The sequence below is a fragment of the Schistocerca cancellata genome, chromosome 5 (assembly GCF_023864275.1).
Source record: "Schistocerca cancellata isolate TAMUIC-IGC-003103 chromosome 5, iqSchCanc2.1, whole genome shotgun sequence".
NCBI lineage: Eukaryota > Metazoa > Arthropoda > Insecta > Orthoptera > Acrididae > Schistocerca > Schistocerca cancellata.
The window spans coordinates 79,399,112-79,425,094 of NC_064630.1; the positions used below are offsets into that span (position 1 = coordinate 79,399,112).

Consider the following 25,983-nt stretch of genomic DNA (forward strand, 5'->3'; position numbering starts at 1 on the left):
TATCGGAAGTGAGTGATATTTCGACACGTAAATTAGTCTACTTTGCTTATTTTCATTCACTTATGTCGTATGGTATTATGTTTTAGGGTAACTCTCCCCATTCTAGAAGGATATTTTTGGCTCAGAAACGGGCAGTTCGGGCAATAAGTGGTGTGAGTTCACGAACCTCTTGTCGACCTCTTTTCACGAGGCTGGGTATTTTGACATTGGCCTCTCAATATGTATATTCCTTATTGTCGTTTCTTGTTACCAATATTAGTTTATTTCCAAGAATAAGCAGCTTTCACTCGGTTAATACTCGGCAGAAATCAAACCTCCATTTGGATCGGATTTCCTTAACTCTTGTGCAAAAAGGTGTGCAGTATACTGCTGCATCCATTTTCAATAAGCTGCCACTCGAATTCAAAAATCTTAGCAGTAATCCACGCGCTTTCAAATCGAAACTGAAGTTTCCTCATGGGTCAACTCCTTCTATTCTGTCGATGAGTTCCTTGAAAAATTAAGATGATTCTCATTGTATAGCTGATAGCGTTTGCTTAAACTTATGGACTGATTTTCTTTCAGGTTCATGAACATTTATTCTTATCTGTTATTACTTTTTATGTTGTAAGTTCATGTACTGACACGTTCCATGACCTTGGAGATTTGCTCCTCACTTTGGTCCTACGGAACTTGACATTTAAATAAATAAATAAATAATAGACGAGCAGCTTATTCTGCGAGAGAAGAGTTATACAGGGATAATGGACGGCCGGTGGAGTCAACAAGGAAACGACGACTACGGACGTACGTTCAGCATGGACGCAACACGACAATCAAAGCACATTATTAATGTACTTAACAACGTACGTTGAGCCTCTGACAAGCGGTTGAAGCAAGTAAGGAAGGACTTCAACAAAACTGGAATGAAAGAGGAAGACATCTCTAATAAAGTAAATGTCACTAATCATCAACTTTAAGGGCCTTCAGATGAGCAGAGGGTGGACAGCAGCTGGACAGAGGAGAGAGAGCAGACGGCCAGAGAAAGAACGCGACGTTTTTGGGCTACAAAAGAAGCTTCAAAAATGCCTAATAGTTATTTGACGTAGTCTGTAATTGTCCTAGATGGTGTAATGGTGCTTGAATTACGTAACCATTACGGCACCTCACCTCAACCTCTCGATACCAGCAATACTCTACTGTGTTTCTGTAAAATAGTTAGCCTAACATATTTCTGTGAAAACATTCAGATTACATTTCATTAATGTAAGGCACTTCGATACATCGATATGTATATATTGCAATGATGTTATTCTTACGTGTATTCTTTCTTTTGTCACTATAATCTTTGACGTACTTGTAACTCTGATTTTTGGGCGCGTAAGCGGTTATTAGAGAGTCAACTCTTGGTCGTCATGTTGAAAAGACGCAAATTGTAGTCTGTTTATGAAATGTGAACTTTAACAGTGAGGAAGATATTTTCAAGTATGTTTTATATTGTGAAGTGATATTGCAACAAAAGTAATAAAAAAGAAGTGTAACTTTAATTCGGAGCGCTGTTTACTTTTTTACATCACCATTGTCATAACTTGCGAAGGTTTAATCTCCAAGAATGGTTTGTGAAGCTCGTCTATAAAACTTTTGAATATCGCAGAATAACACCTAGGCCTCTTTGCATCCGAGCTTGGAATCATCACTACCTAGATTTTCGACGATTGAGCCATGAGTTCACAACGAGACCAGCGTGGGAAATACGAAAAGGTGAGTGCCTAGTTTATCCATTATTTCAAGAAATGACTATATTAACTGTGCTCTAATGATACCTGCCATATAATATAACTTTGTTGTTGACCGAAAATGCAATAGTTAGCAGCGTGAGCAACACTACAATCATAATTAATTTTTGACCTTTGTTGTGGTAGGGTTGTTAGAATGGGAAAAATAGCAAAATGTTATATAACTGGAGTTGTAAAACTACCGTAGGCTACTGTAGACTAATTAAGCGTAGACCACTCTAGCTTTCCCAGTAGATTTGACCAGTTTAGATTCTACCTCCATTACTGAACGTTAGATGTTTTGCGTACCTATTGGGCGTTACCTCATGTCGGACGCTTTGTTTATGTATGCGATCAATGTCTTACTACACCGCACAAAAAATTAAAGGATAACTTTTTTGAAACGCCGTGATTGTCCCCCATTCTGACGCAGAACTTGAAATTTGGCCCCCAGGTGCCTACAACCCTCCTCTGTAATCGCACAAAAGCATGACGCTGTGCCACGTCATCCTCGTGCTCGACGTCGCTTCAAACAGAAAGGTGTCGACACATGCGAAAACAGACCAGAGCTCAGAAATTCGTGTGATGTGTAAAGTGGGTTAATTATGTCACATTGGCAGCAAATTTCGCCACAATTCTGCTCAACGCCACCGTGGACATGTCGCAAGATGCGAAGGTCCTCACAGCTACTCTTATCCACATGTCACCCCTTCTTTAGACGCCTCTGCGATGGAAGTCAGAACTGCGACGCCCAGCGTTGAAATCGCGCGGTTTTCTTATACAGGGTGTTTCAAAAATGACCGGTATATTTGAAACGGCAATAAAAACTAAACGAGCAGCGATAGAAATACACCGTTTGTTGCAATATGCTTGGGACAACAGTACATTTTCAGGCGGACAAACTTTCGAAATTACAGTAGTTACAATTTTCAACAACAGATGGCGCTGCAAGTGATGTGAAAGATATAGAAGACAACGCAGTCTGTGGGTGCGCCATTCTGTACGTCGTCTTTCTGCTGTAAGCGTGTGCTGTTCACAACGTGCAAGTGTGCTGTAGACAACATGGTTTATTCCTTAGAACAGAGGATTTTTCTGGTGTTGGAATTCCACCGCCTAGAACACAGTGTTGTTACAACAAGACGAAGTTTTCAACGGAGGTTTAATGTAACCAAAGGACCGAAAAGTGATACAATAAAGGATCTGTTTGAAAAATTTCAACGGACTGGGAACGTGACGGATGAACGTGCTGGAAAGGTAGGGCGACCGCATACGGCAACCACAGAGGGCAACGCGCAGCTAGTGCAGCAGGTGATCCAACAGCGGCCTCGGGTTTCCGTTCGCCGTGTTGCAGCTGCGGTCCAAATGACGCCAACGTCCACGTATCGTCTCATGCGTCAGAGTTTATACCTCTATCCATACAAAATTCAAACGCGGCAACCCCTCAGCGCCACTACCATTGCTGCACGAGAGACATTCGCTAACGATATAGTGCACAGGATTGATGACGGCGATATGCATGTGGGCAGCATTTGGTTTACTGACGAAGCTTATTTTTACCTGGACGGCTTCATCAATAAACAGAACTGGCGCATATGGGGAACCGAAAAGCCCCATGTTGCAGTCCCATCGTCCCTGCATCCTCAAAAAGTACTGGTCTGGGCCGCCATTTCTTCCAAAGGAATCATTGGCCCATTTTTCAGATCCGAAACGATTACTGCATCACGCTATCTGGACATTCTTCGTGAATTTGTGGAGGTACAAACTGTCTTAGACGACACTGCAAACACCTCGTGGTTTATGCAAGATGGTGCCCGGCCACATCGCACGGCCGACGTCTTTAATTTCCTGAATGAATATTTCGATGATCGTGTGATTGCTTTGGGCTATCCGAAACATACAGGAGGCGGCGTGGATTGGCCTCCCTATTCGCCAGACATGAACCCCTGTGACTTCTTTCTGTGGGGACACTTGAAAGACCAGGTGTACCGCCAGAATCCAGAAACAATTGAACAGCTGAAGCAGTACATCTCATCTGCATGTGAAGCCATTCCGCCAGACACGTTGTCAAAGGTTTCGGGTAATTTAATTCAGAGACTACGCCATATTATTGCTACGCATGGTGGATATGTGGAAAATATCGTACTATAGAGTTTCCCAGACCGCAGCGCCATCTGTTATTGACAATTGTAACTACTGTAATTTCGAAAGTTTGTCTGCCTGAAAATGTACTGTTGTCCCAAGCATATTGCAACAAACGGTGTATTTCTATCGCTGCTCGTTTAGTTTTTATTGCCGTTTCAAATATACCGGTCATTTTTGAAACACACTGTATATGGGCCAGCAAAACATTTCAGACTCACCGACGCTCAAAATCGATACGAGAAGCCCTCAGGGGGTAGCATGAAGGGCGTCAGTGACACTACCTCTTTCATTGGGAAGTTGATTCCCACACATTTCGAAGTCCGAGACGTCAGTGCGATGAACAGCAGGAAGAGGTCCTTGACAACCTTTGACACTGCTGAAACCCTCAGACGTTTCAACTCTTGACTAAGGACCTTCTGTGACTGCATCCCCATTGCGTGGGGTCGCACCTCTTTGGAGTGCAACGTGACCACAGTTTTTGCTTTCTTGTACAGGGTGGAACCACTAGGGACAGTTCAAAACCATTCACGAAATTTGTACGTCTTCCAAATGCAGCAGATAGTCCTTAATATTTTTTCGTTGCTCCTGTTTCATGCTCTCCTGTGGCGTTGCGTGATCATGGAGAGGTGTGACATTAATACATGCAAGAATAAAACGGCAAAGGGTCCCTCTAAGACTCACCAGTCACAAAAACAATCGGTGGCACTCACCGACAGTTACTGAGAAGCTGAGAAATATAGCTGTAAAGTAGCCCAAGGCTCGTGCAGTTAGGCAATCACTTTCCAAACCTCCGAGGCCAGTTGCCTGCCTGCAGGCGCCTAGGCGTATTTAGCAGGTTTTCTCTATAAAGGCACATTTTTGAAATGCTTGATACATTGGGTGGGTGCCACCAAGGGTTTTGTCAAACTGAGTGATCTTACAGGGACCGTTTACCATTTTAAACACATTCATGTCGATGTCACACCCTTTCACGATCACGCAACAGGCGGGCTTGAAGCGGGAATGCTGAAAAAGAATAAAGACCGTTCGCTGCTTCGGATCACGTTAAAATTTCGTCGAATGGCTTTGAACGGTCCCTAGTGGCTCTACCCTGTACACCAGAGCAAAATGTGTGGTCGCACTGGACTTAGACCACTTCAGTGAGGCCGGCCGCGGTGGCCAAGCGGTTCTAGGCGCTTCAGTCCAGAACCGCGCGATTCCTATGGTCGCAGGTTCGAATCCTACCTCGAGCATGGGTGTGTGTGATATCCTTAGGTTAGTTAGGTTTAAGTAGTTCTAAACTCTAGGGGACTGATGACCTCAGATGTTAAGTCCCATAGTGCCCAGAGCCATTTTGAACTTCATTGAGGCTGCAGCCCCGTGACATTCCTCAAGAAGGTTTGAATCACTCAGGAGGTGTTAACAGTGCCAAAGATTCTCAAGAACGTCGTCCTTTTGCTCATCACACTGCAAACTGTCATTTTGGACCGTGAAATATGGGATCACAGTGTACCAGACTCAATTTCCGAACGGATCGGGGTCTTTTAATTTCGAGTTGAGGACTGGGTGTTCGTGTTGTACTCATCATTCAGGAAAGTTGCGAGACTGGACAGAGTAAAGATTGGGAATTAGTATGCGCGCTAATAACTGCGTTATTGAGAGCCCTATAATCCAAACATCATCATCATCATCATCATCATCATCATGAAATTTGTGGAAATCAACGTCGTAAGGAAAGGGTGATTTCACTGACGTCCTTTATACCACACCCTGAGACCTTTTCGTGTCGTTTCTGAACGGCAGTATACCTGAAACATTTTCTTCGGCCACTCATAACAAAATAACACGATTTCAAAGTTGGGCGACGCGATTCTAATCTCAATAGCAGAGGCGTCTAAGGAAGCGGTAAAATGTAAGTGTGAGGGCACGTCTACGGTAGCTTTGGGCGGAATTGTGATGAAATTTGGTGTACATGTGATATAATTAATATACTTTACACTTCACATGAACTTCTGATCTGCAGTGCTTTCTTCGGATGTGTCAACACCTTCCAGTCTGAGCGTCATCGAGCCCGGGGTGAAGTCGCAGAGCGCCACGCTTTCGCATCATTCCAAAGGACGTTGGTAGGTACCTTTGAGCCAAATTTCGAACTTATGCCATTTGGAGCTTGGAAAAAGTGATCCTTTAATTCTGTTAAGCGTTGTAGAACCTCCTCTAAACCCGGTGTGTTGAACGGTCTAGGAGGTGAGTGATGATTATAAAGGGTCGGATAACCTACACGAAATATCAGTAAGCGCCCATCGTTCTTCCATATGCGTCGTAGTTTGGAACTATGGGAACTGTACAATACAAGGACCACCGAAACAAGAGAGAAGCCACGTGTTAGTACTGTGGAGCCATACGTAATTTATATAATGCAGTGGCTACTCGTCTACGAGATAACCTCCAGAAGTGTAGATTCTGTGCACAATCTATTAAACATTTAAGTAGGCTGTTTAGGTTTTTATGTTTGTAACGCCACGTAGCGCTCTGTATGAAAATCACTGGCTGTGCTGTGTGCAGTCTGTGGCTGGTTTGCATTGTTGTTGGCTATTGTAGTGTTGGGCAGTTGGCTGTTAACAGCGCGTAGCGTTGCGCAGTTGGAGGTGAGCCGCCAGCAGTGGCGGATGTGGGGAGTGAGATGGCGGAGTTTTGATAGCGGATGGTCTGGACAGAGACAGTAAATTTGTAAGACTGGATATCATGAACTGATTATATATATATATATATATATACTCCTGGAAATGGAAAAAAGAACATATTGACACCGGTGTGTCAGACCCACCATACTTGCTCCGGACACTGCGAAAGGGCTGTACAAGCAATGATCACACGCACGGCACAGCGGACACACCAGGAACCGCGGTGTTGGCCGTCGAATGGCGCTAGCTGCGCAGCATTTGTGCACCGCCGCCGTCAGTGTCAGCCAGTTTGCCGTGGCATACGGAGCTCCATCGCAGTCCTTAACACTGGTAGCATGCCGCGACAGCGTGGACGTGAACCGTATGTGCAGTTGACGGACTTTGAGCGAGGGCGTATAGTGGGCATGCGGGAGGCCGGGTGGACGTACCGCCGAATTGCTCAACACGTGGGGCGTGAGGTCTCCACAGTACATCGATGTTGTCGCCAGTGGTCGGCGGAAGGTGCACGTGCCCGACGACCTGGGACCGGACCGCAGCGACGCACGGATGCACGCCAGGACCGTAGGATCCTACGCAGTGCCGTAGGGGACCGCACCGCCACTTCCCAGCAAATTAGGGACACTGTTGCTCCTGGGGTATCGGCGAGGACCATTCGCAACCGTCTCCATGAAGCTGGGCTACGGTCCCGCACACCGTTAGGCCGTCTTCCGCTCACGCCCCAACATCGTGCAGCCCGCCTCCAGTGGTGTCGCGACAGGCGTGAATGGAGGGACGAATGGAGACGTGTCGTCTTCAGCGATGAGAGTCGCTTCTGCCTTGGTGCCAATGATGGTCGTATGCGTGTTTGGCGCCGTGCAGGTGAGCGCCACCATCAGGACTGCATACGACCGAGGCACACAGGGCCAACACCCGGCATCATGGTGTGGGGAGCGATCTCCTACACTGGCCGTACACCACTGGTGATCGTCGAGGGGACACTGAATAGTGCACGGTACATCCAAACCGTCATCGAACCCATCGTTCTACCATTCCTAGAGCGGCAAGGGAACTTGCTGTTCCAACAGGACAATGCACGTCCGCATGTATCCCGTGCCACCCAACGTGCTCTAGAAGGTGTAAGTCAACTACCCTGGCCAGCAAGATCTCCGGATCTGTCCCCCATTGAGCATGTTTGGGACTGGATGAAGCGTCGTCTCACGCGGTCTGCACGTCCAGCACGAACGCTGGTCCAACTGAGGCGCCAGGTGGAAATGGCATGGCAAGCCGTTCCACAGGACTACATCCAGCATCTCTACGATCGTCTCCATGGGAGAATAGCAGCCTGCATTGCTGCGAAAGGTGGATATACACTGTACTAGTGCCGACATTGTGCATGCTCTGTTGCCTGTGTCTACACTCCTGGAAATTGAAATAAGAACACCGTGACTTCATTGTCCCAGGAAGGGGAAACTTTATTGACACATTCCTGGGGTCAGATACATCACATGATCACACTGACAGAACCACAGGCACATAACCCCCTGTGGGTTCGGGGGTTAGAATAGGCCCGCGGTATTCCTGCCTGTCGTAAGAGGCGACTAAAAGGAGTCTCACTTGTTTCGGCCTTATGTGATGGTCCCCTCTCGGGTTTGACCTCCATCTTTCTAAATTATTCCGAAGAGCGAGCCACTTGGGGAAGGGCGCCTTACATGGTGCACTGTATCCGTCGTGCAATTAGACCTTTAGCCGGCTTTCACGTCGTTGCAATGGTGTCCCGCTCGTTTTCGATCTTTAGGGCGGGGATACGTCCCTGGGTGCGATTACCACGCTGCCCTCTGCAGTGTTTCTTTTAACTGCGACGACGACCTTGGACAGTTTTGCACCTAAGATCCAGCACGGTAGCCAGTCCGTTGTGGTGGGGCCGCCATGTACCCTCTTGGTTGTAGCCCCCTGACAACACAGGGATCGCTCTACTGATGCCTGCGCCGTTAACTCCCCACGTATGCCAAGGAGTAGATGCCTATCCTCCTGGGGTATCAGGACTCCCGGCAACGGCCATCCTGCCAGGTGGCCTTTGCTGTGGCTGGGTGGCGCCCGTGGGGAGGGCCCTTGGTCGGAGTAGGTGGCATCAGGGCGGATGACCCGCAATGAAGCGTGGTACATCATCTCTCGCTGGCGGCCAGCCGCCAGCAGTCTCTAAGCGTTCTCGGGCTCAATTTAATGCTCAGAAGTACGATCCGAAAACGTTCCCCTCCCTGGCCACGCCGTGGGAAGAGCGTAAGTCCCAGGATGGAGGTAACAGTTATTCGCCCCGATTCTTAGTTTGCACGAGAGCTGATGGGGAGTCTTTTCTCTCCACAAAGCCTCAGTTCTTCGTCGAGCATTTAGAGGACAAGTTTGGGGAGGTGGAGGGCTTGTCTAAAATGCGCTCTGGCTCCGTACTGATACAAACAGCATCCTCCGCCCAGTCACGCAGGTTACTTGCTTGTGACAAGTTGGGGGATGTTAACGTTACTATTACTCCACATAAGAGTTTAAATATGGTCCAGGGTGTTATTTTCCATAGGGACCTCCTTTTGCAGTCTGATGACGAGCTGCGCGCCAACTTAGAACGTAGAGGTGTTCATTTCGTCCGGCGCGTTCATCGGGGTCCGAGGGACAATCAGGTTGCTACCGGTGCCTTCATCTTGGCCTTCGAGGGTGATACGTTACCGGAAAAGGTCAAGGTGATGGTCTACCGATGTGACGTCAAGCCCTATATCCCTCCCCCGATGCGGTGCTTCAAGTGCTGGAAGTTCGGCCATATGTCTTCCCGCTGCACTTCCAGCCTCACATGTCGAGATTGCGGACGCCCGTCTCATCCCGATACTCCATGTGCCCCGCCTCCCATCTGCGTCAACTGCGGGGAGCACCATTCACCTTGCTCGCCAGACTGCAGAATATTCCAGAAAGAGCGCAAAATCATGGAATATAAGACCCTGGACAGACTGACTTATACTGAGGCCAAACGGAAGTACGACCGATTACATCCAGTGCGAATGACAACTTCCTACGCCGCTGCTACAACACCTGTGCTAGCCCCATCAGTTTCGCGCCTTCCGGCTGGATCGACGAGTGGTACAACTCCTCCTGCCCCCTTGCCAGTGGGGGGCTCTACCCACCGGGTTGCTCCTGTGCCACCTACCTCAGGAGCAACACCATCCCCCCCATCGGGGACGTCGGTCCCCGCTTCTAAGCCGGAGAAGTGTCCAACTTCTTCGGCTTCTCACGCTCGCAAGAGGTCCCTTGGGTCCCTCCCTTCCCAGGTTTCCACCGGCGGGAAGGCTGACGATAGCCAGTGGCGTAAGTGCCCACAATCTGCAGGTCGAAGGGCTTCCCGATCCTCCTCAGTCCCGGAGACTGAATCGGTGAAGCCCTCCCAGCCAGTTAAACCCAAGGAGCAGCGTGAGAAATCAAAGAAGAGCAGCTCTAAGCCCAAGGAATGCGCGGTGGTAGCCACCCCATCGCAACCTTCTAGCTCTGCGTCTGGGGACGAGGTGGAGATTCTGGCGTCCGCTGAGGACCTCGATCTCGCCGGTCCCTCAGACGCCGTGAATAGCAATAGCACTAGCACGGGTGCTCAATCGGAGGCAGCAGGTGACCCAGCGGCGTAATCTGCCGTCCCAGTCCCGGCACGCCTTTCTCAGCCATGGACAAAACCATCCTCCAGTGGAACTGCAGCGGTTTCTTCCACCATCTAGCTGAGCTCCGCCAGCTTATCAGCCTTCACCCTTTCCTCTGCATTGCTCTGCAGGAAACTTGGTTTCCAGCAATGCGCACCCCTGCCCTCCGTGGCTATCGGGGTTATTATAAGAACCGAGCAGCTTATGAAAGGGTGTCTGGTGGCGTCTGCATCTATGTCCTTAACTCTCTTCACAGCGAGTCTGTCCCTCTACAAACAGCTTTAGAGGCTGTCGCTGTTAGGGTGTGGACGCCGCAGGCTCTTACCGTCTGCAGTCTTTACCTTCCACCGGAGGGTGATGTCGCGCAGCATGTCCTGGCTGCGCTGATAGCCCAATTGCCGCCACCTTTCTTATTACTGGGCGACTTTAACGCCCATAACCCTCTGTGGGGTGGGTCAGTGGCAACAGGTCGAGGCGCCACCGTTGAGCATGTATTGTCGCAGCTCGATCTCTCGATTTTGAATGATGGTGCCTCCACACACTTCAGTGTGGCGCATGGCACCTACTCCGCCATTGACCTTTCAATCTGTAGCCCTAGCCTCTTACCATCTGTCCACTGGAGTGTGCATGACGACCTGTGTGGTAGTGACCACTTTCCGATTTTTCTGTCACTACCACAGCGTCACTCTTCTGTGCGCCCTAGCAGATGGGCTATGAATAAGGCTGACTGGGACTTGTTCTCCTCCACTGCCGCTATTGAGCCTCTCTCAACTGATGCCATTGATGCGGTGGTTACATCGGTCACCGCCGGCATCGTCACTGCCGCAGAGTCTGCCATTCCCCGTTCTTCTGGGTCCCCTCGGCGGAGGGCTGTGCCTTGGTGGTCGCCTGAGATCGCTGAAGCGATTAAAGATCGCCGGCGGGCGCTCCAGCGTCACAAGCGACATCCCTCTATGGACCACCTTATCGCCTTCAAACGGCTGCGTGCGCGGGCCCGCCTCCTTATCCGCCAAGGCAAGAAGGAGTGCTGGGAGCGGTATGTGTCCACCATTGGACTCCATGTCACTCCATCGCAGGTCTGGGCCAAGATTCGACGGGTCTTCGGCTATCGGACCCCTGCCAGCGTCCCTGCGCTCTCACTGAATGGAGCAGTTTGTACTGACTCCGACGTCATTGCAAACCGCTTAGCAGAGCATTTTGCTATGAGTTCCGCTTCTGCGAATTACCCCCAGGCCTTCCGCTCCATTAAAGAGCGGATGGAACGTCGGAGCCTTTCTTTTCGCACCAACGCTTCTGAACCCTACAACGCTCCATTCAGTGAGTGGGAATTTCAGAGTGCCCTTGCCGCTTGCCCTGATACCGCTCCCGGGCCAGATCGCATCCACTGTCAGATGCTGAAACACCTTTCAGTGGACTGCAAGTGACGCCTCCTCGACCTTTACAACCGTCTCTGGGTCGAGGGTGAGTTTCCGTCGCAATGGCGGGAAAGTATTGTCATCCCCATTTTGAAACCTGGAACGAACCCTCTGGAGGTGGACAGCTACCGTCCCATTAGTCTCACCAACGTTCTTTGCAAGTTGCTTGAACGGATGGTGAGCCGGCGCTTAAATTGGGTGCTGGAGTCTCGGGGCCTTCTGGCTCCGTCTCAGGGTGGGTTCCATAAAGGCCGCTCCGCCACCGACAATCTGGTGAGCCTTGAGTCGGCCATCCGTACAGCCTTTGCCCGCCGTCAGCACCTGGTCGCTGTCTTTTTCGACATGCGGAAGGCGTACGATACGACATGGCGTCATCACATCCTTTCTACGCTTCATGGATGGGGTCTTCGGGGCCCTCTGCCGATCTTTATCAGAAATTTTCTGTCGTATCGTACCTTCCGCGTGCAAGTCGCGGCCTCGTATAGTTCCTCCCTCGTCCAGGAGAACGGGGTACCCCAGGGCTCTGTCCTCAGTGTCTGCCTGTTTTTAATTGCAATAAACGGTCTCGCTGCGGCAGTAGGAAATTCTGTCTCCGCTTCCCTGTATGCTGACGACTTCTGTCTTTACTATAGTTCTATTAGCATTGCAGCAGCTGAACGTCAGCTACAGGGCGCAATCCGCAAGGCGCAGTCTTGGGCTGTAGCGCGTGGTTTTCAGTTTTCGGCTGCCAAGACCCGCGTTACGCATTTCTGCCGGCGCCGAACGGTCCATCCTGAGCCGCGGCTTTATCTTGCCGACGAACTTCTTGCTGTGGTGGAGACCCACAGGTTTTTGGGTGTCCTTTTTGATGCCCGGTTGACTTGGCTGCCTCATATCCGGCAGCTTAAACAAGCGTGTTGGCGGCATCTCAACGCCCTGCTTTGTTTGAGCCACACCCGCTGGGGCGCCGACCGATCTACCCTGTTGCGGCTCTACCAGGCGTTAATCCAGTCTCGCCTGGATTATGGGTGCCTAGCTTATGGCTCAGCATCCCCATCTGCGTTGCGGGTGCTGGACCCAATTCTCCACAGCGGGATACGCCTTGCCACTGGTGCTTTCCGCACCAGCCCTGTGGACAGCGTCCTAGTGGAGGCAGGTGTACCTCCACTGCGGTTCCGACGCCAACGTTTGCTGGCCGCTTATGCTGCCCATGTTTTTAGCTTGCCCGGGCATCCAAATTATCGTGTCCTGTTCCCGCAGTCGGTCGTCCATCTGCCAGACCGTCGGCCCCGGTCGGGTTGTCCGATCGCCGTACGCATCAAGGAGCTTCTCTGCGGGCTTGGGTTTTTCCCAGTTCCACCTCCTTTCCGGGCGCCTCTGCGTACACCCCTGTGGTGTGTTCCTCGCCCTTGCCTTCGGCTCGACTTGGCACAGGGCTCGAAGGACTCGGTCCCTCCAGAGGCCTTCCGCCGCCGCTTTTATTCCATCCTGGCCACGTATCAGGGCTCTGGAATTGTTTACACCGACGGTTCGATGGTTGCTGGTCGTGTCGGGTATGCGCTAACTCTAGGGGACCATTCTGAACAACGGTCCTTGGCGGCTGGCTGCAGTGTTTACACTGCTGAGCTAGTCGCCATCTTTCGTGCCCTAGAGTATATCCGCTCCTGCTCAGGTGAGTCCTTCGTTATCTGTAGCGATTCCCTGAGCGGTTTACGAGCTCTCGACCAGTGTTTTCCTCGTTCTCGTCTGGTGATGGCTATCCATGAGTCCCTGCATACTCTTGCGCGTTGCGGCCGCTCTGTGGTCTTTGTGTGGACCCCCGGTCATGTCGGTATCCCGGGCAATGAACATGTTGACCGCCTGGCGAAAGAGGCCACGAGTAAACAGTCTCTGGACGTTGGCCTCCCAGAGACTGATTTGCGGGCAGTCCTCCGCCGAAAAGTTTTTGCGCTTTGGGACGCTGAATGGCGCAATCGGATCATGCCCAATAAACTCCGTGCCATCAAGGAGACGACGACTGTGTGGCGGTCATCCCTGCGAGCCAACCGCAGGGACTCTGTCGTCCTTTGTCGGCTCCGCATTGGCCACTCCCACCTGACACACAGTTATTTACTGCGCCGGGAGGACCCTCCTGTATGTCGCTGCGGGGCGGCTTTGACAGTGGCCCACATTTTGTTGGCCTGCCCCCTTTTAGCTGTGGTCAGGCAGACATTTGCGCTGCCTGATACGCTCCCTGCCCTCTTATGTGATGACCCTGGTATGGCTGACTTAGTTTTCCGTTTTATTCGGGCAGGGGGTTTTTATTATTTACTCTGAGTGTTTGTTCTGTTCTTTTGTGTTGATTCTGGCCATTGGCCTACGATTTTACGCTGAGTTTTTTAATGTGTTCTCGGTGGTTGGCTTTTCCTTTTTATCTCTATGGTCGGCCAACCACTGTCACACTCTGTGTGATTTTAATTTGTTTCGTCTGATCTCTGTAGGAGTATTTCTTGTCCTGTGTCGTCTGACGTCTTTCCTGTTGTTCATTTTTTATTCTCTTTGGGTGGTTTTACTTTTTTTTTTGGAAAAAGGGACCGATGACCGTCGCAGTCTGGTCCCTTTAATCCCCCCCAAACCAACCAACAGGCACATAGACACAGGCAACAGAGCATGCACAATGTCGGCACTAGTACAGTGTATATCTACCTTTCGCAGCAATGCAGGCTGCTATTCTCCCATGGAGACGATCGTAGAGATGCTGGATGTAGTCCTGTGGAACGGCTTGCCATGCAATTTCCACCTGGCGCCTCAGTTGGACCAGCGTTCGTGCTGGACGTGCAGACCGCGTGAGACGACGCTTCATCCAGTCCCAAACATGCTCAATGGGGGACAGATCCGGAGATCTTGCTGGCCAGGGTAGTTGACTTACACCTTCTAGAGCACGTTGGGTGGCACGGGATACATGCGGACGTGCATTGTCCTGTTGGAACAACAAGTTCCCTTGCCGGTCTAGGAATGGTAGAACGATGGGTTCGGTGACGGTTTGGATGTACCGTGCACTATTCAGTGTCCCCTCGACGATCACCAGTGGTGTACGGCCAGTGTAGGAGATCGCTCCCCACACCATGATGCCGGGTGTTGGCCCTGTGTGCCTCGGTCGTATGCAGTCCTGATTGTGGCGCTCACCTGCACGGCGCCAAACACGCATACGACCATCATTGGCACCAAGGCAGAAGCGACTCTCATCGCTGAAGACGACACGTCTCCATTCGTCCCTCCATTCACGCCTGTCGCGACACCACTGGAGGCGGGCTGCACGATGTTGGGGCGTGAGCGGAAGACGGCCTAACGGTGTGCGGGACCGTAGCCCAGCTTCATGGAGACGGTTGCGAATGGTCCTCACCGATACCACAGGAGCAACAGTGGTCCTAATTTGCTGGGAAGTGGCGGTGCGGTCCCCTACGGCACTGCGTAGGATCCTACGGTCTTGGCGTGCATCCGTGCGTCGCTGCGGTCCGGTCCCAGGTCGACGGGCACGTGCACCTTCCCCCAACCACTGGCGACAACATCGATGTACTGTGGAGACCTCACGCCCCACGTGTTGAGCAATTCGGCGGTACGTCCACCCGGCCTCCCGCATGCCCACTATACGCCCTCGCTCAAAGTCCGTCAACTGCACATACGGTTCACGTCCACGCTGTCGCGGAATGCTACCAGTGTTAAAGACTGCGATGGAGCTCCGTATGCCACGGCAAACTGGCTGGCACTGACGGCGGCGGTGCACAAATGCTGCGCAGCTAGCGCCATTCGACGGCCAACACCGCGGTTGCTGGTGTGTCCGCTGTGCCGTGCGTGTGATCATTGCTTGTACAGCCCTCTCGCAGTGCCCGGAGCAAGTATGGTGGGTCTGACACACCGGTGTCAATGTGTTCTTTTTTCCATTTCCAGGAGTGTATTTGCCTGTGGTTCTGTCAGTGTGATCATGTGATGTATCTGACCCCAGGAATGTGTCAATAAAGTTTCCCCTTCCTGGAACAATGAATTCACGGTGTTCTTATTTCAATTTCCAGGAGTGTATATATATATAATGACTTTTGAACACTATTAAGGTAAATACATTGTTTGTTCTCTATCAAAATATTTCATTTGCTAACTATGCCTATCAGTAGTTAGTGCCTTCAGTAGTTTGAATCTTTTATTTAACTGGCAGTAGTGGCGCTCGCTCTATTGCAGTAGTTAAAGTAACGAAGATTTTTGTGAGGTAAGTCATTTGTGAATGGTATAGGTTAATGTTAGTCAGGGCCATTCTTTTGTAGAGATTATTGAAAGTCAGATTGCGTTGCGCTAAAAGTACTGTGTGTCAGTTTAAGCACAGTCATGTATAATTTTTGTAAGGGGACGTTTCAAACATATGGCTAACGACTCTTTCGAAATATCAGGGAAAATTTCGAAGACCACTTCTGAAACAACTAATGAAACGTCGATGTCTACTTATGTCTGCGACGTCAGCTGATCAGCAATTTAGCCTCTCGAACGCCACATCACCAGTTTCATCGAGTACTCCTACAACAATTCATGACAGACGGAGACAAAGTCATCGCTGGAGCTGTTTATTCTTCAGGAACCTTACGGTCGATGTTAGAGACCCAATACTGGAGGGAAGCTTTCCATTTCATTCTTTCTGGCTACGAACCACCTAACCATCATTCTATGGGTACCACGTCCCTCAGCGCTGCATATCAACGTGTTCACCCTGCTGTCACAGGTAAGATCAAACATTCAAAAGCTCTCGCTGATGAATGGATAGACGTGTCCGGACACCCAGTGATTACAATTTAATGAACACCCTTAGCTGCTTACAGGTGTAGATATACGTCAACGGGGACAGATGAAAATGTGTGCCCCGACCGGGCCTCGAACCTGGGATCTCCTGCTTACATGGCATACGCTCTATCCATCTGAGCCACCGAGGAGACGGAGGACAGTGCGACTGCAGGGATTTATATCTGGCACGCCTCCCGCGAAACCCACATTCTCAACGTATTGTCCCAGACTACATTCGTAGTGCCCCCGCCCATTATACTCATTACTTGCGGCGCGTTGCCGATTCCCGTAAGAGTTCGGGCACTGTTTCTGCATTCCCACAGAAGAAGATGGTCAAGTGGCCGGTGAGCCTTAACTATATATATACTAAGATGGTATTTGTTCTTTCGGACATGTCGCGGGAGGCGTGCCCGAGATAAATACCTGCAGTCGCGCTATCCTTTGTGTTCTCGGTGGCTCAGATGGATAGAGCGTCTGCCATGTAAGCAGGAGATCCCGGGTTCGAGTCCCGGTCGGGGCACACATTTTCATCTGTCCCCGTTGACGTATGTCAACGCCTGTAAGCAGCTAAGGGTGTTCATTTCATTGTAATTTCATTCTAACGAGCTGCATGGTCACCGATGGTACCTGTTCTTTCGGACATGTATATACCCAGTGATTAAATTCATTGTCTTGATAACAGAATTAACTTTCTTCGAGAGTATTCGTCCTGGTGAGTGCAGAGAAACAGCACAATTAAGGATTTAAAATACACATTGTACTGACACTTAATGATGTATTGTTCTAATCATGTGCAAAACAAACAGAAAGAAGCGGAAAACAACGAGAAGTCGTTGGCTCCTAGTTTCTCTCTTACACATTCATTTATGTTTCTTTCCCTACCGCCGTCCGGTGTGGCAGAGAGATTCTAGGCGCTCCAGTCTGGAACCGCTCGACCGCTACGGTCGCAGGTTCGAATCCTGCCTCGGGCATGGTTGTGTGTGATGTCCTTAGGCTAGTTAGGTTTAAGTAGTTCTAACTTCTAGGGGACTGATGACCTCAGATCTTAAGTCTCAGCCATTTGAACCATTTTCTTTCCCTACCAATGCTAGCAATAGTACCAGTAGTTCCACCATTTTCTACATCGTTTATGTACTGTTCCGTAGTTTCGGTGAGCATAAACCTAGATATACCACAAACTATGGCGAAAACAGCTTGTATTGTCCATAGTTAAATAAACTGTCAGCACAATGTTGAGGTCGGACGCACGTGTCCGGACGAAAACATTTACTTTGAGTAATGACACGGTTTGGAGAACTGACAAGGTATGTTTTGATATGGTAAATATCAAATTTAAAGAAATATAATGAACATCCTGAAACTGATTAAGCTTTAAGAGAGTAAATTACGAAAAATTTGATTGACAGTATTAGAAATAAGTTTTGGACATAAGTAAATGCAAATTTACAGTTGTGGCGTTGCTATATTGACCGGGCCAAATATCTCAAGAAATAAGCGTCAAATGAAAAAACTACAAAGAACGAAACTTGTCTAGCTTGAAGGGGGAAAACAGATGGCGCTGTAGTTGGCCCGCTAGGTGGCGCTGCCATAAGTCAAACGGATATCAACTGCGTTTTTTAAAATAGGAACCCCTTTTTTATTACATATTCGTTAGTACGTAAAGAAATTTGAATGTTTTAGTTGGACCACTTTTCTCGCTTTGTGATAATGGCGCTGTAATAGTCACAAACATATGGCTCACAATTTTAGACGAACAGTTGGTAACAGATAGGTTTTTTAAATTAAAATACAGAACTTAGGTACATTTGAACATCTTATTTCGATTGTTCCAATGTGATACATGTATCTTTGTGAACTTATCATTTCTAAGAACGCATGCTGTTACAGGGTGATTACCTGTAAATACCACATTAATGCAATAAATGCTCAATATGATGTCCGTCAACCTCAATGCATTTGGCAATACGTGTAACATTCCTCACGACAGCGAGTAGTTCGCCTTCCGTAATGTTCGCACATGCATTGACAATGCGCTGACGCATGTTGTCAGGCGTTGTCGGTGGATCACGACTGCAAATATCCTTCAACTTTCCCCACAGAAAGAAATCCGGGGACGTCAGGTCCGGTGAACGTGCGGGCCATCGTATGGTGCTTCGTCGACCAATCCACCTGTCATGAAATATGCTATTTAATACCGCTTTAACCGCACGCGAGCTATGTGCCGAACATCCATCATGTTGGAAGTACATCGCCATTCTGTCAGGCAGTGAAACATCTTGTAGTAACATCGGTAGAACATTACGTAGGAAATCAGCGTACATTGCACCATTTGGACTACCATCGATGAAATGGGGGTCAATTATCCTTCCTCCCATAATGCCGCACCATACATTAACCCGCCAAGGTCGCTGACGTTGCACTTGTCGCACCCATCGTGGATTTTCCGTTGCCCAATAGTGCATATTATGCCGGTTTACGTTACCGCTGTTGGTGAATGACGCTTCGTCGCTAAATAGAACGCGTGCAAAAAATCTGTCATCGTCCCGTAATTTCTCTTGTGTCCAGTGGCAGAACTGTACACGATGTTCAGAGTCGTCTCCATGCAATTCCTGGTGCATAGAAATATGGTACGGGTGCAATCGATGTTGTAGCATTCTCAACACCGACGTTTTTGTGATTTCCGATTCTCGCACAGTTTGTCTGCTACTGATGTGCGGATTAGCCGCGACAGCAGCTAAAACACCTACCTGAGCATCACCATTTGTTGCAGGTCGTGGTTGACGTTTCACATGTGGCTGAACACTTCCTGTTTCCTTAAATAACGTAACTATCCGGCGAACCGTCCGGACACTTGGATGATGTCGTCCAGGATAGCGAGCAGCATACATAGCACACGCCCGTTGGGCATTTTGATCACAATAGCCATACATCAACACGATATCGACCGTTTCCGCAATTGGTAAACGGTCCATTTTAACACGAGTAATGTATCACGAAGCAAGTACCGTCCGCAGTGGAGGAATGTTACTTGATACCACGTACTTATACGTTTGTGATTATTACAGCGCCATCTATCACAAAGCGAAAAAAAGTGGTCCAACAAAAACATTCATATTTCTTTATGTACTACACGAATATGTAATAAAAATAGGGGTTCCTATTTAAAAAAAAAACGCAGTTTATATCCGCTTGACCTATGGCAGCGTCATCTAGCTGGCCAACCACAGCGCCATCTGGTTTCCCCCTTCAAGCTAGACAAGTTTCGTTCTTTGTAGTTTTTTCGTTTGATGCTTATTTCGTGAGATATTTGGCCCGGTCACTATCAATGGACAACCCTGTATAGTTCGTATGCAATGTAGAACTGGAGTGGAAGTGGATAGGCCGGTGGGAAGCGGATTATTGTCGCTACCATTCCGAGGAGCGCCGGGGCACTGTGTTGAAAAAAATTGAGAAAGACTGGTCCACAACTGAGCGGGTAGACGAGACAAATGCTGGCGAACTGAGCTCGAGGACCGCGGGGAATTGCGTGCCCTCGCTCGGGGCGTCTGTACGACCTCGAACGTGTCCATTAGCTGAGATTCTGCGCTGTAACAGGTAGCCTGTCTTCCGCGTAACTGGCACTTGTGCACCGGCGCAGCTGACGGCTGTGGGGTGAGTGTGTTTAGAGAGAAGTAGAACTGTATGGGCGGGGCGGGAGACGTGCTATATTTGGAGCCGTCGACCCGGCCACAGAACTGCGACGCACTATGCCCTGCGCCGGCGGTCACGAGGCGCTAATGGGATGAGGCGCCGCGACGCGTCACGTGCTCACAGAGTCACGTGACCAGCTGCGGGACGGGGCGCGCCCCGCCAACAACTCCCAATGTTGCATTGTAGGTGTCTCTTTTATGGTCGGGACGGGCACCTAAATATTAATCATTAATTAGAGCCAATACAATTATATTGATGCACATTTACTGTGCTACGACCGGTTTTGTTCGTTGGAAGGTCATCACGTGGCCTTCAGTTAAACAGAGAGTTAGGTTAAAAACTATAGCATCTCAGTAAAAATATAGGCAGCTCACTCAAATGTCTTATACTAAAACCTCATCGAGTTGCGCCAGTGTCATGGCTTGCTGGTCTAATTGTCGTAACATTAGAGGCAAAATCTGGACGTGGTCATCATGCAGGGTGTCCCATAAACTTCGAGGGGTTGTAGAGGGTTTCTTGAGGAGCAAATGGAGGATAGGAACCCGTGTCCCTGAACGTTATCAGATGACGCTGCAGAGTGTCGAAATTATACAGGGTGAAAAGTATTTAAACCGACAAACTCTGTTAGGTTGTAGGGGACGTCAAAACAAATATTTTTCCCTAATGTCATTTATTCCTATGAGGATTATTTAAACCGGTGGAGGCCGTAGTTGTTAGAGGCCGTATTACGCTCTTCAGCTGTAGGCAACTGCTGGCCACCAGTGTAGTAGTGCATTGTCTCTGTTTACTAATGGAGCGATACGCCTAGAGTGAGTACACTGATACGGTTGGTGCGTACTACGTAGCGCACCACAACAGACAAGCTGCACAGGGGGTTTATCAACAGCAATATCCTAATCGCCGTATTCCGCATCATACGACCTTTGCTGCTGTGTACCAACGTCTGCCTGAGACCGGGTCATTTAGCAGATTACCTGGACAGGGACGCCGTCGCACGGTAAGCACGCTGCAATATGAGGAAGCTGTCTTGCAGCATGTGGAGCGGGATCCTTCAATCAGCACTTGTGCAATTGCACGTAACATGGGAAGGAATCAGACGAATGTAAGAACAGTCCTTCGAGAGCAATTGTTACGTCCATTTCACTTACAGCGTGTCCACAACCTGGAACCAGTTGATTATCCACCCAGAGCACAGTTTTCGCAGTGGTACCTTGAACAGTGTGATTTGCGTCCTACACCTCCATCCTCTGTGTTGTTTACCGATGAAGCAACGTTCGGGCGTAACGGAGTCTTCAACATGCACAATTCGCATCTTTGGACTGAGGATAACCCCCATGCCACAGTTACTAGCGCTCATAAAGTGCGGTTCTTCGTTAATGTGTGGGTCGGTGTTGTTGGGGACTGTTTAATTGGGCCATATCTGCTACCTAGTCCATTAAATGGCAGGCACTATTACAATTTTCTCGCCAGAGCATTGCCAGAATTGCTGGAAGACGTCCCGCTCCCTACAAGACAACGGATGTGGTTCCAACACGACGGGGCGCCGGTTCATTTCAGTCGTCGTGTGCGTCGATTCCTGGACCGACTGTTCCCAGAAACGTGGACTGGCAGAGGTGGTCCTGTACCATGGCCTGCTCGATCCCCAGATATGTCCCCTCTGGACTTTTTTGTGTAGGGAGAGATACGCAACCTTGTTTACGCAACTTCTGTTGCATCAGAAGAGGATCTGGTTGCCCGGATAGTAGCAGCAGCAGGAACAATTCAGGATACTCCTGGGGTTTTTGTCCTTGTCAGACAGAACATGAGCCGACGGTATAACCTCTGTTTACGTGTCAATGGAGGCATTTTTGAAAATCTACTGTAATTGAAATTGCGTTGTGTTAATGTGTTGTCTCTTGGTCATAAAAATTGGAAAAGTGTTGGTTTAATTAATTTACCGCCAGAGAAATCTTCCTCTACCGGTTTAAATACTCCTCATACGAAAAAATGACATTAGGGAAAAATATTTGTTTTGATGTCCCGTACAACCTCCCAGAGTTTGTCGGTTTAAATAATTTTCACCCTGCAGATGCCAGCGCCCGCCACTAGGCCACCACTTCGGTAGCAAACGCGACTTCGCACGCTGACATTGTTGTTTGTCGTTCAGTGATCACGACTGATAGCCACTGGAGAAGATGAAGCTAACTGTTGCGTAGGGAGGCCTTGTCTCCTATCCATTCCATGTTAGTTTACCTCCGTGAATGAGGGTTTAGGACATGGGTTTCTATCTGCACTTTATTTTTCTCCTGAAATCCTCTTAAAGTCCAATGTATTCCGTATGCAGCGGAAAAATAAACTGCAGATGGAAAACCATATCCGAAACCGCCATCCAGTGACGCAACAGAGCATCGAATTTATAGAAGACAAGGCTTTTCTACGCAGCAGCTGGCCTCATCATCCCAACTGGCAACAATGGCAATCAGTCGCGATCACTGAACAACAAACAACACTGCGAGACGTTTCTCTTACGGTCCGTCAGCACACAAAGTCACGTTCGTTACCGAAGGAGTGGCCTAGTGGTCGGTGCTGGCACCTGTGACTTCGACGGTCTGTAGCGTCGTTGGATGACGTTTCTGGACACAGGTTCCTATTCTCAATTTGTTCCTCAGGACGCCCTCTACAACTGCACGAAGTTTATATAACATTTGTGAGGCACTCTGTATAAACATTCTGCCGACTCCAGAATGAGATTTTCACTCTACAGCGGATTGTGCGCTGATATGAAACTTCCTGGCAGATTAAAACTGTGTGCTGGACCGAGACTCGAACTCAGGACCTTTGCCTTTCGCGGGACAGTGCTCTACCAACTGAGCTACCCAAGCACGACTCACGCCCCGTCCTCACAGCTTTACTTCTGCCAGTACCTCGTCTCCTACCTTCCAAACCTTACGAAAGCTCTCCTGCGAACCTTGCAGAACCAGCACTCCTGAAAGAAAGGATATTGCGGAAACATGGCTTAGCCACAGCCCTGGGGGATGTTTCCAGAATGAGATTTTCACTCTGCAGCGGAATGTGCGGTGATATGAAGCTTCTGTAAAGTTTGGAAGGCAGGTGACGAGGTACTGGCAGAAGTAAAGCTGTGAGGACGGGGCGTGAGTCGTGCTTGGGTAGCTCAGTTGGTAGAGCACTTGCCCTCGAAAGGCAAAGGTCCCGAGTTCGAGTCTCGGTCCGGCACACAGTTTTAATCTGCCAGGAAGTTTCATTCTGCCGGCGGCCTCGCGGCGGCATGTCAAACAGTAAGTGCACGTGTGACGGCATTGTGTGTACGCTAGACCGTCCAGCCAACGCCACTGCACGAGAGAGGTCAACAGGTAAACACAGTACTTGGCTCTGTCGAATTCCGTACATCAATTTTACACTGAATCGCCAAAGTAACTGGTACAGGCATGCGTATTCAAGTACAGAGATATGTAAACAGGCAGAACACGCGCTGTGGTCGGCGACGCCCACATAAGACAAGTGTCTGGCGCAGCTGTTAGATCGCTTACTGCTGCTACCTTGGCAGGATATCAAGATTTACGTGAGTTCGAACGTGATGTTATAGTCGGCGCACGAGCGATGGGACACAGCATCTCCGAGGTAGCGACGACGCGGGGATTTTCCCGTACGACCATTTCACGAGTGTACTGTGAATATCAGGAATCCGGTAAAACATCAAATCTGCGACATCGCTGCGGCCGCAAAAATATCTTGCAAGAACGGGACCAAGGACGACTGAAGAAAATCGTTCAGCGTGACAGAAGTGCAACCCTTCCTCAGATTGCTACAGATTTCAATCCTGGGCCATCAAGTGTCAGCGTGCGAACCATTCAACGAAATATCATCGATATGGGCTTTCAGAGCCGAAGGCCCATTCGTGTACCCTTGATGACTGCACGACACAAAGCTTTATACCTCGCCTGGGCCCGTCAACACCGACATTGGATTGTTGATGACTGGAAACATGTTGCCTGGTCGGACGAGTCTCGTTTCAAATTGTGTCGCGTGAATAGACGTGTACAGGTATGGTGACAACCTCATTAATCCATGGACTCTGCCGGCCGGAGTGGCCGTGCGCTTCTAGGCGCTACAGTCTGGAACCGAGCGACGGCTACGGTCGCAGGTTCGAATCCTGCCTCGGGTATGGATATGTGTGATGTCCTTAGGTTAGTTAGGTATAATTAGTTCTAAGTTCTAGGCGACTGATGACCTCAGAAGTTAAGTCGCATAGTGCTCAGAGCCATTTGAACCGTGGACTCTGCATGTCAGCAGGAGACTGTTCAAGCTGGTGGAGGCTGTGTAATGGTGTGGGGCAGGGCCGGCCAGAAATTCTGCACGCGTGCGGTGCTCTTGCACATGTGCAACTTCCGGGTCACAGCGTGCACGCCGCAGCCGTCAGCGTTCATGTAGTGTATGTTTCTACCCACAGATGTCGCTCCTCTGTTACACAAAGTGCGTTATCGACACCTCGTATGTATATCACAACCTGGGCTGTATCTGTAAGATCTGTTGCTTCATCGAGCGCAACAGAGAAAGCAACAAAGTATTTAGCCTTATTTATTAGCTGCCTGTGCAGATCGCCGGCCATAGCACTGATACGTATTGTCACTGTTTGTTTGGATAGACTGATTTCTTGAAACCTGATAACGTTCGAGGGACAGACAAGTTCTGCAGCATCAATCAGACACCCTTTCACAAACTCCCCTTCGGAAAAGGGTTTCCCAGATTGTGCAATTCTTAATGCGATTTTAAAACTTGCTCGCAGTGAAGATTTAGTGTGGTTGTCATTCTGGAAAATTGAAAACAGTACATTGTACAGCGTATAGTAAAACATACATAAATGTAACACAAGAAACTAAGAGTTCAAGAAGTATCAGTTACTCTGACGACAGTAAAATCGAGCTGATGTGTCTCATCCATTTTCTGAAGGACATTTAAGTTTGCTTGCCGTTCTTCACTGTTGAGTACACTACACTCGTCTTTGTGATATGTATTGTCTTTCAATTGAAAACTTATGCTGGACGCCTATTATTCGGCGGCACAGCAAACACTGTGAGTTTTCACCAACGGCTACAAAAAAGAATTGCAGTCCCCAGTCATTTTTAAACGACTGAGAACATAGAACTCCCGTCCTTTGCTTTTTCACAGTACTTGCCATTTCTCAGTACTTCTCTGTTTAGCTTACGGTCACCAGGAGTAAACGAGACTGGATATGATGCGCTCTTGCTTGTACCACAGGGAAGTGGAGCCGCCGCCGTTCATTTAGGACACATGTCTAATAACAAATGTCGCTGTCGCTCGCTGTCGCACACGTGCGCACATGTGCAGTACTTCCGCACGTCTGCACACTGTGCAGCGTTTGGCCGGCCCTGGCGTAGGGCGTGTGCATTTGGAGTGATATGGGACCCCTGATACGTCTAGATACGACTGTGACAGGTGACAACGTACGTAAGCATGCTGTCTGATCACCTGCATCCATTCATGACCATTGTGCATTCCGACGGACTTGGGCAATTCCAGCAGGACAATGCGACACCCCACACGTCCAGAAATGCTAAAGAGTGGTTCCAGGAATACTCCTCTGAGTTTAAACACTTGCGCTGGCCACCAAACTCCTGAGACATGAACATTACCGAATATATCTGGGATGCCTTGGAACGTGCTGTTCAGAAGAGATCTCTACCCCTCGTACTCTTAGGAATTTATGGACAGCCCTGCAGGATTCATGGTGTCAGTTCCCTTCAGCACTACTTCAGACAGTAGTCGATTCCGTGCCACGTCGTGTTGCAGCACTTCTTCGTGCTCCCGGGAGCGCTACACAATATTAGGCATGTGTACCAGTTTCTTTCACTCTTCAATGTACAACCATAACCGTTATAAA

General features: G+C 49.2%; 2 non-coding genes across 2 annotated transcripts; both read left to right on the forward strand.

Moving 5' to 3' along the window:
- The first annotated feature begins 16,839 nt into the window (after positions 1-16,839).
- Trnat-ugu (transfer RNA threonine (anticodon UGU)) lies at positions 16,840-16,914 on the forward strand. Its single transcript has one exon. It is a non-coding gene; the product is annotated as a tRNA-Thr (tRNA).
- A 6,309-nt stretch (positions 16,915-23,223) lies between these two features.
- On the forward strand, positions 23,224-23,298 carry Trnas-cga (transfer RNA serine (anticodon CGA)). The gene has a single exon. It is a non-coding gene; the product is annotated as a tRNA-Ser (tRNA).
- The last annotated feature ends 2,685 nt before the right edge of the window (positions 23,299-25,983 follow it).